Source organism: Schistocerca cancellata, chromosome 5, assembly GCF_023864275.1.
Source record: "Schistocerca cancellata isolate TAMUIC-IGC-003103 chromosome 5, iqSchCanc2.1, whole genome shotgun sequence".
Taxonomy (NCBI): Eukaryota; Metazoa; Arthropoda; class Insecta; order Orthoptera; family Acrididae; genus Schistocerca; species Schistocerca cancellata.
In genome coordinates this window covers 229,523,528-229,542,161 of record NC_064630.1, presented here as the reverse complement: position 1 = coordinate 229,542,161, position 18,634 = coordinate 229,523,528, and the positions used below count along the sequence as shown (strand labels likewise).

The window sequence follows — 18,634 nt, the reverse complement described above, 5'->3', positions numbered from 1 at the left end:
GAAATGAGTGAGTGTGCAAGATTTTGCATACTTGTTTATGGGGAGCCATGTTAACTCGATTCATGTGATCCACAATAAGAAATGTAGGAGATTTGTGTCGCGTTGCATTCACCAGCTTGTACTGCCCATCTGCTCTGTCCAGTGTGGGTTGGGAAAGCTGTGCACATTAGCCACGTTAGTGCAGGCATTTGCTTATGTTGGCTGTGCTGCAGTTCCACCCTTCATACATTTCTGTGGTGTGGCTGCCACAATATTATATATGTGGTAGGAGATTTATGCTTCATTTTACATTCAAATAATTAAAGAAACTATAAAATTCATTGTTTGTTCTGCATATTTGATGTAAACATGTGTACTAACATTATTTTTTGGCTGAATTGCACATTTGAAAGTAATAAGAGTGTTTGAAACAATTTTGCACATATGTTGAAACAACTTACTGTAATGATTTTTAATTATGTTATCAAAAATTGTACTGTTAACAATGGAGCATTTGTTCAAAGTCCTATGTAAAGATGGGAGTTGACCACTAGAGAGCTTTGTTGATCAGAGGATTTGTGACAGACCACTTGTGTCACTTTGTACAATAAAAATGTAATGAAAAGTATAAAGGCATATCTGTTACTTAATCCATGTAGCACACTGAATAGGCTTTTGATCCAAATCAAATTCTTGGGAAGAATTCCTGTACAACAAACGTGATACACCACCCATACAGACTGTTAACATTCTGTCAAGTTTAAAATTGCAGCAAGTTTATATAATTTTTTACTGTTAAGAACAAAAATACATTTATTATAGAGGAATGAAAGATTATGTTGCATTACAGCATGATCAAGGAGCTGGAATCCACTGAAACTAGTCAGGATGGTCATATTAATTTCTTTCAAGTTGGTTGTATTAACCTCTTGTAAGTTTCATGTGTATTCATATCACATATCATATTTCTCAAAAATCTAAGTCATACACAGCACTGAGGACCTAGAAGGGTGTAACAAATGTAAAACTGAGTGATGGTTTTGAAATAAACTGAAGCTTGTTGCCTGCTGTTATCAAACACTGGAATGAAAATCTGGAATGAGAAAGTGCAATAGCAAACACAATAGACATGGAACACCAAAACAGAAGAGTATAGTACAAAACTTTTATTTTACTTTTGTGGGTGCTATGGAGAAACATTGTTTGTGATGGAACATTTTTGCGATATTTCAGACTATTAGTAAACCAAAAAATGTCAAAATCAGACTATAGTCTGGGGCAGAGAACAAAGGAAAGGGACAAGTTTGGGCTAACATAAAAAGAAACAGAAAGCTATTCAATGTCAGGGTGTTGATTATTTCAAGAATTTCTAGACTGGCTTAAGGCGCATGTTGTTAATGATGTAAGGGGACAGAGTATCAAAATAGATGGAATATGTGATGAACTTGGTCATAAATTATCTGAATAATGAAACAGTTCAGTTAAATAGTGAACCAATGATTCAAATTTTGCAGGCAGGAGGTGATTTGACAAGTGGCAATGTAAACAGTGTTCATCTTGCATAAGATGCATGAGAAACACATGGAATTCTGATTACCGATAAATCTGAGGTAGAACAAGAAACTGATCAGGCATATCTTGACTTTCACAATGAACTAAATGATATTACTAGGGTACTGCCAAAAATTTTAATGGGCCTAGTAATGACAAAGTAGCTTGTGTGATGACAGTATACAACTCTATATTTTCAGTGACATAGATGACAATGACGATGAGATTACATGTTTTCCAGTATTAAAAGTTGAATATCTAACTAAAGATTAGGAAGACATTATATTTGAAAATTTTGGAAGTGGAGAAATCTACATCTTTAAATGATGCTCAAATTTCACAAATTAAGTCTGAATTTCATGAGCTAACTCTCAAATCTGACTGGAACATTCATGTGAATATGCAGATTCAGTTTTAGAAAATGAACAAAGTACTGTGACTAACGTAGAGAATAGTCATGCATCAGTTGAAGCCAATGACAATCTAATTATTCCATGCAGTGATAATTTAGAAACAAACATTTTGAGTGAAAGAGATGACATTGAAAGTGTTGTAACTAGGCTGTCTGAATCAGTCAATTTTCCAGTGCTGTACAAAAAAGTTTTTAAACCTGTTGCACAGTGGGGAGGGAGTACACTCAGTGCATGAAACTCAAAAATGATACTACATGTGGATTTACTAGAATTTTATGAGTGTTTACAGCTTGACTGGTGGAAGGCATATACAAATATATTGGAAGGCATATACAAATATATGCTGCAAATAGTTTAAAAACAATGAAACATGAGTCTGTAGTAACACAGAGCACAATGTAGACTTAGGCAAGACACTTGAATCCGTAGATAAACTGTGTAACTTTGACACACCTACTTCTTGTTCTGTCCAAAACTTACAAGGTACTGTATTGATTGGTTTTGAGCTATCATTTGTTTCAAGTGAAAGAGTAACAGTGTTTTGTAAATACAGAACTGTATTTGCTTGTACTAAAAGGTCAAGTAGTTCGAAAGTAGATTTGAAGGAAAATTGATAATAAAGTTTAGAGACACAAACATGTTCATTATTGTTGGAAAGGTTCCACAAGAATGTACAAAAAGAGAAGCCATGGAGACCACCAGGTAGAATAAATGAAGTGCAAGACCAATAGCAATTCACAGAAGTTTGCCTTCATGAAGGAACAACATTATTTTTTAATCCCATTTTCAGTATTGACTGTAACTTTGGCCACTGACAATGTTTATGTTTGGAATTTATATTGAGATTATGTCATCACTGTTTGATGCTTTTGATTGTTTTGTGTTAGGAGATATAATGTAATGTGAACACTGAGGACTACGTTGGACTTTGTTTATTTTATACTTTCAGTTATTTAGTAGTAGGATTGAAACTGTGTTCAGAATGATTAATAATTTTACTTTTCTTTATGTCTTTTTCCACAAAATGGATTTACTATTTTCTATTTTCATAATACTTGCTGAAAGATGTGGTAAGTTGCACTTATTAATAGCACTATACAGTATTAATGCTAAAAATGTTGGGAAATTAATGATTATGATATATAGTAGCTGATATAGGAAGCTTCATCAACGTTTTACTGGAATAAATTACTGATTTTTTGATATGATGAAAGAGATTATGTTGAGAAAGCTTTGTGTTATGCTGCTGGGGAGGATAATTTTGTAAATGGACTCATCCATCAGACACTTGTAGATTTGCTATATGGTTCACCTTGGTGCATAGTGATTAACATTAAAGGCTAGATTGCACTATGATGTCTCCATGAACTAATAATTAAACAATGTTCATAATAATCAATAGTCAGTGAAATGTGTTCTAGTACACTAAGCTAATGATTGATGGTAGGGAATGTCATCACAAATTGTGGAGATTCAATGAATTGTGTAGCACATCACGGACAGGATTTGAAACTCAAATACTTTATCTTTGTGTATATTACACTGAAGAACCAAAGAAACTGGTATAGGCATGCATATTCAAATACAGAGATATGTAAATGGGCAGAATATAGCACTGTGGTTGGCAATGCATATATAAGACAACAAGTGTCTGGCACAGTTGTTAGATCGGTTGCTGCTGCTACAATGGCAGGTTATCACGATTTAAGTGAGTTTGAACATGGTGTTACAGTTGGTTCAAGAGCAATTGGACACAGCATCTCTGAGGTAGCAATGAAGTGGGGATTTTCCCACACGACCATTTCATGAGTGTACTGTGAATAACAGGAATCTGGTAAAACATTAAATCTCTGACATTGCTGTTGCCACCTGAAAGAATGGGACCAATGATGATGGAAGAGAATTGTTCAGCATGACAGAAGTGCAACATTTCCGCAAATTGCTGCAGATTTTTCAATGCTTGGCCATCAAAAAGCGTCAGCATGTGAACCATTTATTGAAACATCATCGATATAGGCTTTCAGAGCTGAAGGCCCACTCGTGTACCCTTGATGACTGCATGACACAAAGCTTTATGCCTTGCCTGGGCCCAGCATCACCGACACTGGACTCCTGATGGCTAGAAACATGTTGCCTGGTCAGACAAGTCTCATTTGAAATTGTATAGAGTGGATGGATGTGTATGGGTATGGAGGTAACCTTATGACTCCATGGACCTACATGTCAGCAGGGGACTGTTCAAGCCAGTGGAGGATCTGTAATAGTGTGTGGTGTGTGTAGTTGGAGTGATATGTGATCTCTGATACATCTAGATACGACTATGACAGGTGACACGTATGTAAACATCCTGTCTGATCATCTGCATCCATTCTGTGCATTGTGATGGACCTGGGCATTCCAAAAGGACAATGCAACATCCAACATGTCCAGAATTGCTACAGAGTGGCTCCAGGAACACTCTTCTGGGTTTAAACACTTCTGCTGGCCACCAAACTCACCAGACATGAGCATTATTGAGCATATCTGGGATGCCTTGCAACATGCTGTTCAGAAGAGATCTCCACCCCCTCGTATCTTATGGATTTTTGGACAGCCCTGCAGGATTCATGGTATCATTTCCCTCCAGCACTGCTTCAGACATTAGTTGAGTCCATGCCATGTCATGTTGCAGCACTTCTGCATGCTCATGGGGGGCCTTACACTGTAGTAGGAAGATGTACCAGTTTCTTTGCGTATGCGGGGTATGTTTGAGGAATGAAACACTAACATGTAGCACCCAAAGTTGACTCCCTATTATAATGTTTAATCATTACACTTCTAGTTAAAGCATGACATAGCTGGCATTAGGAATATGTTCTGTGTGACTGAGTCATTTTATTTGTGTAAGCATTATCTAGTCTTAGTCAGTTTGGAAGCATTTGGTACTCAGTTTCAATTTATTTGATTAGTAAGAGATTCAGAGATATTTTGGCTAAGTAAATACATTCTTTGTCAGTAGATAATAATGGAAGTGTTACAGAGCATTTATGTAATTTGATCAGATTATAGTTTCAGAATTTGCAAGCTTAGTACAGGATCTTCATTAGCATGAAATCAAAAGTTAATTAATTTGCATTTTACTGCTCTTATTTCATAAAATGTTTCAGTGTGTTGTGCTGTATGAGCACATAGTATGTAGTGAGAAGTTAGTTAGGTTGCGTTTCATTTTTCGTGATAAATTCATTGTGACTTGTTGGAACAGAGTTTATTGTGTGGAATTAACAACAAATGTTGGCAGTAAATGGCAGAGTATGGAATGGAAACATCCAAATAAAGTTCAAGACCCAACTGTCCACAGGAAAACTGATGCTTACAGTTTTTTGGGACGCACAAGGCCCAGTACTGGAACATTATTAAAGGGGCATAACAATAAACATTGTACATTACAGTTAGATGCTTACTGCTAGGCTAAAGTCTGCAATTCGAAGCAATCGCTGAGTATTGCTGTCAAAAGGTGTTGTGTTGTTGAACGACAGTGCCCGTCTGTATACTGCTGCCCACACTGTTGAAACACTCCAGAAACTCACATCTGAAGTACTGGATCATCCTCCATATAGTCCCAATCTTGCCCCTTCTCACTATCACTTGTTTGGTTCACTCAAACAGGCATTAAAGGGCTGTTGATTTGCCTCAGATGAATCAGTGAAAGAAGCGGTGCATTCCTAGTTCACAGTTCAACTGAGAACCTTCTTTTATGAGGGTATCAGGAAGCTTGTACAACAAGGGACCAAGTGAGTTGAAACTCAAGGAGACTATGTCAAAAATGATCTTTTGGTAAGTTTCCTATTTGGTTACAATAAAATTTTATAACTACTTTGTGGATAATAACTGACTTAACCTCGTATTTGTTTAAATTAAAGAATCTGTTGCATTATGTTCAATTTGTGAAAGATATGCAGCAGAAAAGTTTCAATGTGTTAATATAAGAGGACTTCCTTATTGTTACTATGATTATGCGGCTCATCCAGTTAATTTAATTAACACTTGTACTCACTATGCAGCATTTTACTGACATTTCTGAATTGCTTTACTAATGCATCTGCTACAGATATTTATTTATTTATTTATTTATCGGTCCAAGAATCAGTTTCGTACATTGTTTCTACTTGTGATATAGGATAGTGGTAAACCTAGTTAGTTTACAATACAGTAGTCATTTGTCTACATTGTTGACATAATAAAAATACAGGTCGCACCTGATGAAGGTCTCGAGCTACGTGACCGAAATATCGTGCAAGTACGATGCTGATATCCGGCAGAACACCCGACAACCCAAGATGTCATAATAATCTAGGTTGGTGTACTACATTGCTTCTACATGTGATAATAGCAGTTATTAAGTGAGATGACATGATAAGCACAATGTAAACTATATTACGAAGTGACAATTAGTGAAATTTGGTCAACGAGGTTTACTTATATGATGTTCCGTAAACTCAGACAAAGAATAGAAGCAGTGGTCAAGCAAGAACTTTTTTAACTTTATTTTAAATGCATTTAATGTTGGTATGCATTTTAGGTAAGAATGCTTATGGTTATATAACATAGCTCCAGAATGATACACTCCTTGTTTGCATAAGTTTGTATTTACTGTGTTCCTGTGTAGGTTCATCTTCTGTCTAGTTTCATGTGTGTGTATATCATAGTTGTGTTTGAAGAGATTTTTCTTTTTTAAAATGCCCCCTTTTGTGAAAATTAGTAATTCATATATATATATAAGCAAGGCAGTGGCAATATTTTCAGAGTTTTAAAAAGGGTTCTACAGGAATCCTTCGATTTAGCCTTTTTTATCACCGTGATAATTTTTTCCTGTATTTTAAATGTTTTTGTAGTATTTGTAGCATTAACCCAAAAAAAATTCCCGTACTTAAGTAGCAACTGTATACTGCAATGATACTTTGTCAGCACTGACGAGCAGCTTGTATTTCGAGTGAGGATCCTAGCAGCATATGCTAGTGAATTCAGTATCTTATTTAAATTGTTTAGGTGTATCTCCCACTTCAGATCTCCCTGAACATGTACGCCTAGAAATTTAGTATGACTGACCTTCAACACATTTTTTCCTTCGATAATGAAAACCGGGTTTGCAGGATGGAGGTTTTGTGTGCTATGAAAGTTAACTGCCACAGTTTTTTCAGAATTTATGATGAGCCTATTTGTCTTGAACCAGTGTGTTAAAATATGCATAACTGATACTGCAGCCTCCTGCAGATTTTCCTCATTCTGTGATTCAATTAGAATATTGGTGTCACCTGCAAACAGTACAGTGCATTTATGTTCGTATGCGTTTTAGATAAGAAGGCATATAGTTATGTAACATAGCTCCAGAATGATACACTCCATATGTATTTTACTAGCCAAGTCATTTACGTACAGCATAAATAGGACAGGTCCTAGAACTGACCCTTGTGGGACTCCATACTTGATTTTTCTGCCCATCACTGTAAAAACTAGAATTTTTTTGTCTTTCACTATCTTTGCTTTTTATTTCTGCAATCTGCTGATGATTTATGAGGTATGACTGGATCCACTTTTCAGACTGGCCTATAATTCTATAATTACTGAATTTACGCAAGAGAATGCCATGGTCAATCACATCAAAGGCTTTACTTACATCCAGAAATATCCCAGATACATGCTGTTTTCATCCACTGCTTTTAATACTTCATTTAAGAAGGGAAAAATTGATGACTGAGTTGGCTTTCCAGCTCTGAAACCATGTTGGGAGTCACTTATCAGCCTCTCTTTATTTAAGAAAACTTAATCATCTAAGGAACATATTTTCCATAATTTTGCTGAGGCCTGACAAAACTGGAAGTGGTCTATTATTAGCAATATAACTTCTGCACCCATCGTATGCAAAGGTGTTACTTTTGCAGTTTTTAGATTATTTGGAAATACAACACTCTCAAAAGATGAATTTACTATGTCTGTTAGTGGTTCCACAATAAATGTTGCACTAGCTTTGGTAATAGCATCTGGTATCTCATCAACACCCACTGAATATTTATTAGGTAATTCTTTTAGGATTCTTGACAGTTCCTCATGTGTTTGAATGAATTTTTGGATCTGAGTGACTGGTTGGCTGTTTGTCATGGTGTGTATTTATTAACTGCTGTGCTATATTTGAGAAATACTCATTGAAAGCACTAGCAACATGTTTTGGGGTCAGTTCGTTTATTTTTATTCATAATCAGCTGTATATTACTGTGATTAAGTGGCCTCGAACCCTTTTCTTTCCTTATAATTCGCCAGGTTGCTTTAGTTTTATTCTTGTAATCACACAATATTTTGTCATTTTCTAGTTTTTATTTTTGCTTTGAAATAACTCGTGTTAGTGTTCTTTTGTATCTTTTGAAATATGCAATAAAGTCAGGACTGGTATTATGCTTGGAGTACTCATACAATCTCCTTTTATTTTGACATGATATCCTTATCCCTTTTGTAATTCACTTGTTTGTTTTTTGAATAGAGGTCAACATAGTTGTTTTCTTGGGAAAAGCCATTTCAAAAAATGTTTGAATGTAGCCATAAACTTATCATATTTGTCATTGGTCTCATTACAGTCATATACATCTTTCCACCTTTCACCCTCTAGGAGAGAAAAAAAATTCCAAATTTTTTTATACTGAAATTCCTTACAGTGTGTTGTATTCAACTGGGGATTTGGGATCCTGAAACATTCATTGCAAGAATTTGAGCATAGTGATTGCTAAAACCCATGTTTACAACTTGTGTGTTATAAGCATATTTGCACATATTTTTTAAGATCTGATCAATAATAGACAAGGAGGTAGGTGTTTCTCGAGTTGGTTAAGTTACTGTTGGACTGATGTTGAATGATTGTAGTAAATTAATAATGTCACCTCTGAATTTATTGACTGTAAAACACATTTTGTCTCCATCTGGTGACCTGTTGACTTGCAGTAATTAACTGGAGGAATGAGGTTTCATTAAGCTGACTGATACTTAAGCTGCCATTAACAGAATAATTAGTATAATGCATTAAATTAACTTAAATTCAATTATAATAACCATAATTTTCAATATTTCTTGCTACACGGTTGCTTTTTTGTTTTGTTGGATCAGGAAATTTACTGAGTAGTGTACTATAAACGGAGATAAGTGATTAACATTAATGTTGCTAAACAGCTGTCAATGAAACTTAGTACATAACTAAATTTTTCAAAAAATTTTCTTGCTGATTTTAACATTATGTGTCTTTATGAGAAAGTACTATTTACTTTATTGTGCCTAGGTTTGTCACAGGTTCAGATTTACTGTAGTAATTGTAACAACATGTGACAGCTTAATTGTGAGTTGATGCAGAAGTAATGATCTTTGAAGCTATTCATTTTACTTTAATTTTTTGAACATCCATGTTATCATATACAATGATATAGGACTTGTCATATGTTGATACAAAAAGAAAAAAGCTTAAATAATAGTCTCCCTGTAGAAATCATACAGATAATTAAGTACATAAACAGAAACAAATAACACAGATAAAATCAAACAGATTACCAGATACATGAACCAAACAAATTCTAAGTTTACATTATATCTAGTGACACATGTCCACATTTCACTTGAGTTGTGGATGTCCTCGAATTCATAAAATGCATGTGCTTGTCAACACTGTAAAAGTTTTCAATTACAAGCATTTTCTTAGGCTCATTTTTTAAAAGAGGTAATATTGTTTTAACTCTTAAAGGAAGGACACTAAAAAAATGGGGCGATATGTTATACTTTTTTGATACTGGGCTTTCTTATGTACTTCTCCATGGAAGACAGTTCTGTATCTAGTTTCATAGTCATAGTAATCCCTGTTAAAAGCAAAGAACTGGTGATGGGATTTTGAAAGGCATATATTTTCATGGATATACATGGATGGAAGAGCCATAAATTTCAGTTCTTTGAATGTTTCCTCACAGGACTTCTTAAGTACAAACCATTTTATAATTCTTATTGCTCGTTTTTTTATAGTAAATGAGCATTTTGCTGGACTTGAAATACCCCAAAATATGATACCATATCACAGTACACTAAGCATGAATCCATAAAAGGCACTCCTCACTGTTTCTTCATTGCAGAAATTTTTGAGTGTTCTTAATATATATAACAGCTTTTATTTAATTTTTTTATTGAGCCGTTCTATATGTTTATCCCATTCAAGGTGCTTGTATAACTGAATTATTAAAAATTTAGTATTTAAAGTTTTCTCACATCTTTTGGGCAGTGTATGAACCCCGCATCAAAAAAATTGTTCATCTTTTGAAGTGATCCATGAATCGAACCAATTTGTGACTTCTTCATGAGATAAAAAGTGTTGGTCAGTCAGGCCATGCTCCACTGATCTAAACAGGTGACAGTCAGATGCAGCAATGTCTGGAGAATATGGCAGGTGGGGTAGGATTTCCCATTTTAATGTTTCCAAGTATATTTTGAGCTCTTTTTCAACGTGGGGTTGAGCCTTGTCGTGCTGCAAAATCACTTTATAGTGCCTCTTGCTGTATTGTGGCCATTTATCTTTTAATGCTCTGCTTAAGTGCACCTGTGATTGTTTCACTTGGTTTTAACACCTCACAGTACACTACACCGAATCTGTGAATACTCGGTTTGGCCGTCAACATGGAAGCGTGGCCGGGATATCCCCATTATTTTTTGAATTTAGGTTTATCATAATGAACCCATTTTTCATCCCCGGTCACAATGTGATGCAAAAATCCCTTCCGTTTTTGCCTCTGAAGCAACTGTTCACAAACACATAAACACCATTCAACACCTCTTGGTTTCAGCTCACACGGGGCCAAAGTTCCTTCTTTCTGAATCATGCCCATAGCCTTGAGACATTTTGAAATGGCTTCCTATGTCACTCCCACTAACCATGCCAATTCTTCTTGAGTTTGATGTGAGTTTTCACTCAGTAATGTCTCCAATTCGGCATCTTCGAAAACATTCTCTCTTCCACCACTATGACCATCTACGATGTTAAAATCACCATTCTTGAAGAGCTGAAACCACTCATGACACATTCTTTCACTAATAGCATCTGTACTGTACGTACTTCAGAGCATATATCTGCTGTGTTTAATTACTTTATCTGGAATACCATCTGCACCACATGAAAATTTGTTCTTTAATTTGCTTATTGCATTCTCTGCCTAATGCACTCTTACAGGATACAAAAACATACATGGCTCTAAGTGCTATGGGACTAACTACAAAAACATAGTTTTGAGATTTACAGAGATGATATGATTAGTCTTTATATGATTTTCTACTGTACTTGTAAAGGGCCTATTGAATATAGTGGCAATTTGTAAAGGAATATTTGTAGTTTTACCCTTGGTTTTTGCTTTGCTTGTGCCTAATTTTGTATTTATCACATTCCAAACTGACTTCATTTTTTTGTTACCCTTGTTTCTGTTGATAGATGAACCATTGCTTGATTTTTTGTTGTTGCTGTGTTGACTTTCTTGTACACTTTTCTGTAACAGTTTACATACTGTTTCAGAGGTAGATTTTGCCTAGCCGATTTAATTAATTTTCTAATTTGCTCTGAAGATTTTCTTGTCCCCTGTGTTATCATTTATTTCTGTTTTTACGTTGATTTCCTTAAGAGGGGATGGAATTTCATAGTTACGTTTTTAACAAGATAAAAATGACTCAGACTTCATATCTGCATTGTCACGTTTATCCAAATCCCAGTTTGAATTTTTTAACAATGAATTAAAAGTCCTAACATTGTCCTCATTTATAAATCTCACTTTTCCTGGAATTTGTGCTGAGCAGATTAATTACAGTAAATTTTGTTGCTTCATTATCTGAGAATCCAGTATCAACCACTTCTACAGGGTTATTACAAATGATTGAAGCGATTTCACAGCTCTACAATAACTTTATTATTTGAGATATTTTCACAATGCTTTGCACACACATACAAAAACTCAAAAAGTTTTTTAGGCATTCACAAATGTTCAATATGTGCCCCTTTAGTGATTCAGCAGACATCAAGCCAATAATCAAGTTCCTCCCACACTCAGCGCAGCATGTCCCCATCAATGAATTCGAAAGCATCGTTGATGCGAGCTTGCAGTTCTGGCACGTTTCTTGGTAGAGGAGGTTTAAACACTGAATCTTTCACATAACCCCACAGAAAGAAATCGCATGGGGTTAAGTCAGGAGAGCGTGGAGGCCATGACATGAATTGCTGATCATGATCTCCACCACGACCGATCCATCGGTTTTCCAATCTTCTGTTTAAGAAATGGCGAACATCATGATGGAAGTGTGGTGGAGCACCATCCTGTTGAAAGATGAAGTCGACGCTGTTGGTCTCCAGTTGTGGCATGAGCCAATTTTCCAGCATGTACAGATACACGTGTCCTGTAACGTTTTTTTCGCAGAAGAAAAAGGGGCCGTAAACTTTAAACCGTGAGATTGCACAAAACACATTAACTTTTGGTGAATTGCGAATTTGCTGCACAAATGCATGAGGATTCTCTACTGCCCAGATTTGCACATTGTGTCTGTTCACTTCACCATTAAGAAAAAATGTTGCTTCATCACTGAAAACAAGTTTCGCACTGAAGGCATCCTCTTCCATGAGCTGTTGCAACCGCGCCGAAAATTCAAAGCGTTTGACTTTATCGGGTGTCAGGGCTTGTAGCAAATGTAAACGGTAAGGCTTCTGCTTTAGCCTTTTCCATAAGATTTTCCAAACCATCGGCTGTGGTACGTTTAGCTCCCTGCTTGCTTTATTCGTCGACTTCCGCGGGCTACGCATGAAACTTGCCCGCACGCGTTCAACCATTTCTTCGCTCACTGCAGGCCGACCTGTTGATTTCCCCTTACAGAGGCATCCAGAAGCTTTAAACTGTGCAGCCGGCCATGGTGGTCTAGGAGTTCTGGCACTGCAGTCCGGAACCGCGGGACTGCTACGGTCGCAGGTTTGAATCCTGCCTCGGGCATGGGTGTGTGTGATGTCCTTATGTTAGTTAGGTTTAAGTAGTTCTGAGTTCTAGGGGACTTATGATGTAAGATGTTGAGTCCCATAGTGCTCAGAGCCATTTTTTTTTTTAACTGCGCATACCATCGCCGAATGGAGTGAGCAGTTGGTGGGTCTTTGTTGAACTTCGTCCTGAAGTGTCGTTGCACTGTTATGACTGACTGATGTGAGTGCATTTCAAGCGCGACATATGCTTTCTCGGCTCCTGTCACCATTTTGTCTCACTGCACTCTTGAGCACTCTGGCGGCAGAAACCTGAAGTGCAGCTTCAGCCGAACAAAACTTTATGAGTTTTTCTATATATCTGTAGTGTGTCGTGACCATATGTCAATGAATGGAGTTACAGTGAATTTTTGAAATTGATTCAATCATTTGTAATAGCCCTGTATACTATTACAAATGTTTGCACGTCAGAAAAGATTTGATCAATTGTAGTTTTAGAGGTCTTTCCAGGTTTACTGTATTCGTGGCCAGTGGATGGTAAATTGTGTTAATACAACAAATTATTCAGTTTAGATACATTTTGATAGGTTATTTGAAAGTTACATTGAAATCTCCAACTAGACTAATGTTTTCTTTAAAATCCTTTAATTCACTAAAGAGTTTTTTTACACTGTCTAAAAATGCCATAAAGGAGCCTGATGGGGATTGGTATATGCACACAATGATAATTTTGGGTTCTTTACATTTGCAAACACAATGTTCAAAACTTTTTCAATGTTATTTATATTACTGAACTTAATTTCTTTGCATTCAATTCCTTGCTTTCAATATATGCATTTTCTCCACCTATAAAAGTCTCTCTACAGAAGCTACTAATAATTTCAAATTCTGTTATTCTAGTGGTACTAGCTTGGTTTTCCTTCAACCAGTGTTCACTCACACTTAAAACTGAAATATCCTTTAGCTGATCAAGCAAAAGTACTTCTAACTCAGCAGTTTAAATATTCTTTCTTTATTTGCATTTCATTAGTGGAAGTGAAGAGATTTTTTTCACTGTAATGTAACTTTATGTGGATTTATCAGTTCAGTTCATTCTTACATGCATTTTAGTTGAATTTCAATAATTATTACAATTTATCCTAGAGTTTCAACTTTTCTTTTCATAATATTGTACACTCCATGCTGGATTTTCCATTGTTTAGTTATTGACATGAAAATTGAAAAGAAATGGAAGAATACAGATGTAATTGTTACAATGGAAACAGAGAGCTAAATGAAAATATTTGCCATGTGTATCAGATATCTTTGCTTTTCCCATTTATGTTTAATGACTTCTGTTGACCATGAGAGAAGAATAGTAATATGTCAGACTTTGTTATTTGATGAAAGTCTTCTAAAAAAGTTACTTGTCCTGATCTGAAAGTAGCTGTTGCACCCTATGTGTCAGCTTCCATGTGCTTGCATGAAGTCCCGTGTTTTGCTGTGATAGTACAGTGTCGTGTTTGCACAGCAAGAGAATCGCTATCAAGTAGTGCTGCACTGGGCACCAGGAGAGCTGAGTTGCATGTGCAATTTGTTTTTCCATGCACATGTTTATGCTTAGATTTAAATTTATTTTCTGTTTCAGCTACACTCTGATACTATCCTATGAAGTTTTTCAGCACCCTTTCTGATTAAAAACTGTGATCCTGAAAGGGGCCTATACTTCAATTGAGTTATTCTTGAGTTACAATTGGAGAGTAGCCTAACATGATGGAATTAATAAAACCTGTTTTTCCATTCCTGTGGTTTTCCTCCTATAAACAGAACACATCTTACAACTGTCGGGCAGCATTTCCCTGTAAGCACTGACAAATGGTGATCCCAAGGTGCCCAGAAGGAAAATTAATGTGTCAGAAACACAGTGAACCATGCAATAGTCAAAGAATGCACTCTTTCAGGATTAGCACTAAGCCTTTGCAACCATTCTGGCCACACAATCATGTTCTTTGGTTTGCACAAGCAGAAGAATATTTCTGCTGCATGGGAAAAATGGCTAATGTGACGAAGTTTGCCCTGGTCTTAAGTCCATTGGACCACAGATTTGCAGTCGAGGTACAAGATATCATTACCACATCACCTGAAACAGCCTCATACACTAAGCTCAAGACAGAATTGATACAACATGTGGCTGCCTCCCAGGAAGATCACATAATCACATTCGGCAAGTGCTACCACAGGAAGAGATTAGCAATATCAAGCCATTGCAATAACTGAGTCATCTGCGCAGTAAAGTTGACATGGACACAGTATTGGATACCTTGCTATGAACATTATGGGATAGCCATTTGCCACTGCAGATCAAGGCAATCATTGCCTCACAGACAGACATACAGCTCAATTGAGCAACACATAGATCTGTTGGTAAGATTGTTGGTTTGGTGATCAGGCAAAAACGTGTTCACCTTCTTGTTTGTTCCCAAATGTCGCTGACAGTTGGCAGTAGGTGCAACTTACTGCCGAACATCCTCCAAGTGCCTGTTTTTAACCGATTGAGGGTCCAGCATCAAATTCCTGGTAGACACTGGCTCAGACCTAAGTATATTGCCTTGTATGCCTCAGCATCATTGCCAGGCACCAATTGCTTTTTGCCTAACAGCTACTAACAACTGATCAATTGCAATGTATACCACTCAACAGTTGTACCTTAACATTGGACAGTAACACCATATCACAGAGGCAGAGCAGACTTGGTGCACTACCAGCTACTAGCAAATGTGTTGAATGCCTGCTTGGTGGACAACATCACCAGCCTTACTGCCACCACCTTCCACTGCTGCATAGTAGTCCACAATGCCAAGCTGATGTCCAGTGGTGAGTATGCTGCATTACTGAGGGACTACCTGACTTTGACCAGGCCACCCAGTGCCCCAAGGTGAATACCCCATGATACATTGCACCATATTAAATCAATGGATGGACTCTCAATGGTGTGTATGTCTAGATGTTTGCTAAGTGTTTGGCTCTGGACTGTTTAGCAACTGCAAAGGCCAGATTTGATTTCATGTTACAGGAAGGCTTAACATGACCATCTAAAGGTTTGTGGTCATCGGCATTATACTTAGTGCCAAAGAAAGGTGGAACCTGGCACCCATGCAGTGATTATTGTGGCTTAACTTTCAAACAGTTTCTGACAGATACCCTATACTGCTGTTAAGGGTCTTTTTACACACTACATGGTGCCACCATTTTCACTGTCTTGGACTGAGCAAAAGCTAACACCCTGATAACTGAAGCTGCAGGAGACATACCAAAGACCACCATAATCTCACCTTTTGGTTTATATGAGAGCATGATTATGACCTTCAGCTTATGCAGTGCAGCTCAAATGTCATAGAGATTTATAGATTCTGTTCTTCAAAGATTACCATTCTGCTTTTTTTATCTTGATGATGCCCTGTTGTTCTTCACCAATCTGGAACAACATCATCAGCACCTGCTTTAGGTCTTTGGATAACTAGAACAATATGGAGTCATACTGAAGATAGCCAAATGTGTTTTTGGGCCACCAGAAGTGACGTTTCTTGGTCATAAAATCTCAGCTGTGGGCTTCCTTCCTCTAACTGAGACGGTAGAAGCAATACTACAACCACTCAGGCGTTTCTTGTGTGTACTTAATTTCTACAGATGACACCTTCCCCATGCAACAGAGATACAGGAACCTTCGACAGTAATTTTGTCAGGTCATAATGTTAAAACAGGAAGTCTCTTGTGCACTGGACAGAATATATGTTCTCTGCATTTGAGGATGCGAAGTAGAGCATGGCTGAGTGCAGCATTTTAAGCATCCCCAAAACTTGGTGCACCACTAGCTACTGTCAAACATGGTGCACCACTAGCTACTGTCATGGATATGATCCAGGTACCCATTGGTGTGGCACTATAACAAAGCCTGGCAACCCACTGGCATATTACTCCCACAAACAAAATGGAGTATATATGACTGTGAGCTTCTGGCTGTGTACCAGGCAGTCAGATATCTTCATCTGCAAGTCAAAGTATGAGTCTTTACTTTCATGACTTCTCTTCTTCTACATTGATCTATAAATGTTTACCAACAACAGGTAATGTATGTGTGGTGAGAGGGCGGCAGCGGTCGGTAGAAAGCAGAGCCAAATCTTGTAAATAGGGTGGATAAATTTGAGCTCCAAATCCCTCAGCTTTCCTATTGCCAAAGGACACCTTATATGCAGATGCATTCTCCTGAAATGGGGTTACTTTGGTTTTTTCCTTCATCACCTTTTTCTAGATCATTTGTGTCATATGTGCCAGTTATTGATTTGCCCTTAGTAACATAATTATCAAGAAGAACTCTTTTTGTATTCCAGATGAGACTTCCTATCATCTTTCTTACAGATGAGATCAACTTGACTTTTTGGTGCAAAATTAATAGCTGCCACTGACTGCAAATGTGTTTGTTTCTTACATGAGGTGTTATCCACAGTAAAAAAACCAGTTCACAAGGTTGACTGCATTCTTTTTAAAATGATCCAAACATTCAGTCTTCATGATTTTCTTTTAGCAGCTTGTTCTTGCTCTTAATTGATAAAAGTGAGGTTGACAATTATCTTTGTGAGGCCATTGCTTTCCATTGCTTTTATTTCTTTGTGAATAGTGGGTATATCTTTCACAGTGTCTACAGGAGTGTGTGCGCATGCACGCTTTTGTGTGTGTGTGTGTGTGTGTGTGTGTGTGTGTGTGTGTGTGCACTTTTGCAAGAAAAAAGCAAGAACTTGAAAGCTAGTGCGAATGCTGTTATTTCCTGTTATGTGTCTCTGTGCACTACATATTGGTCCACTGTAGGTGAGAAACAGCATTTCTCATATTTTACATATACACTGTGTATCACTCAAGTGTATGACGGAGGATTCTTTTCATTCATATTAAGATTTCTTCCTGCTCCATTCACGGATGGAGTGTAGGAAGTATGAGTGCTTGTTCACCTGTGCGTAAGTTATTATTTGCTTATATTTAATATGCTCAATCAGTATGGGATAGATATGTAGAGGTCCAAAGAATGTCCATACTGTATCTCCTGAAATATGGTTCACGAATTTTTCTAAGTCAGTTCTTGTGATATATATATATCTTTCTTTCAGTGTCTTCCACCTGAGATTTTACACTATCTCAGTTGTACTCTTTCACAAATCAAACAAGACTATATGACAATTCATACTACTCTTCTTTGTATACACTCTATGTTTCTGCAGTGACACCGGTCCCACCCTCTTGAGCAGCCTGCAAGAATGGGCTATGTATCTGTTTTGTGTGCAGATATTTGTAGACAAACTATACCCAGCATCCTATCAATGATTTGTAGCCTGTCATTTGTTTCACCTATTACTGAGGGTATATGGTTGTTCCACTTAACATCTCTATACATGGTTACTCACAAATATTTGCATGGCATGACTGACTAGTTGTAACTAATTAATCCTGTAGTCAAAGGATATCACACTTATGTTTCATGAAGTGAAAAATTTAGCATTTCCCTACATTAAGAGCTACTTGTCAGCCTTTGCACAAAGCTGATATTTTGTCCACATCTAAACAAGTACTACCGCAATATGTACTGGATTGCATTTGCTCATATACAACTCCATCATTTGAGAAAACCTTGAGATTGCAACTAATACTATCAATCAAAGCATTATATATA

The 18,634-nt window shown here is 36.9% G+C and overlaps 1 protein-coding gene across 1 annotated transcript in view; it reads right to left on the bottom strand.

The window, feature by feature from the left end:
* Positions 1-18,634, bottom strand: part of LOC126188846 (uncharacterized) — a 183,749-nt gene that overhangs the window by 18,863 nt on the left and 146,252 nt on the right. The window lies entirely within an intron of this gene.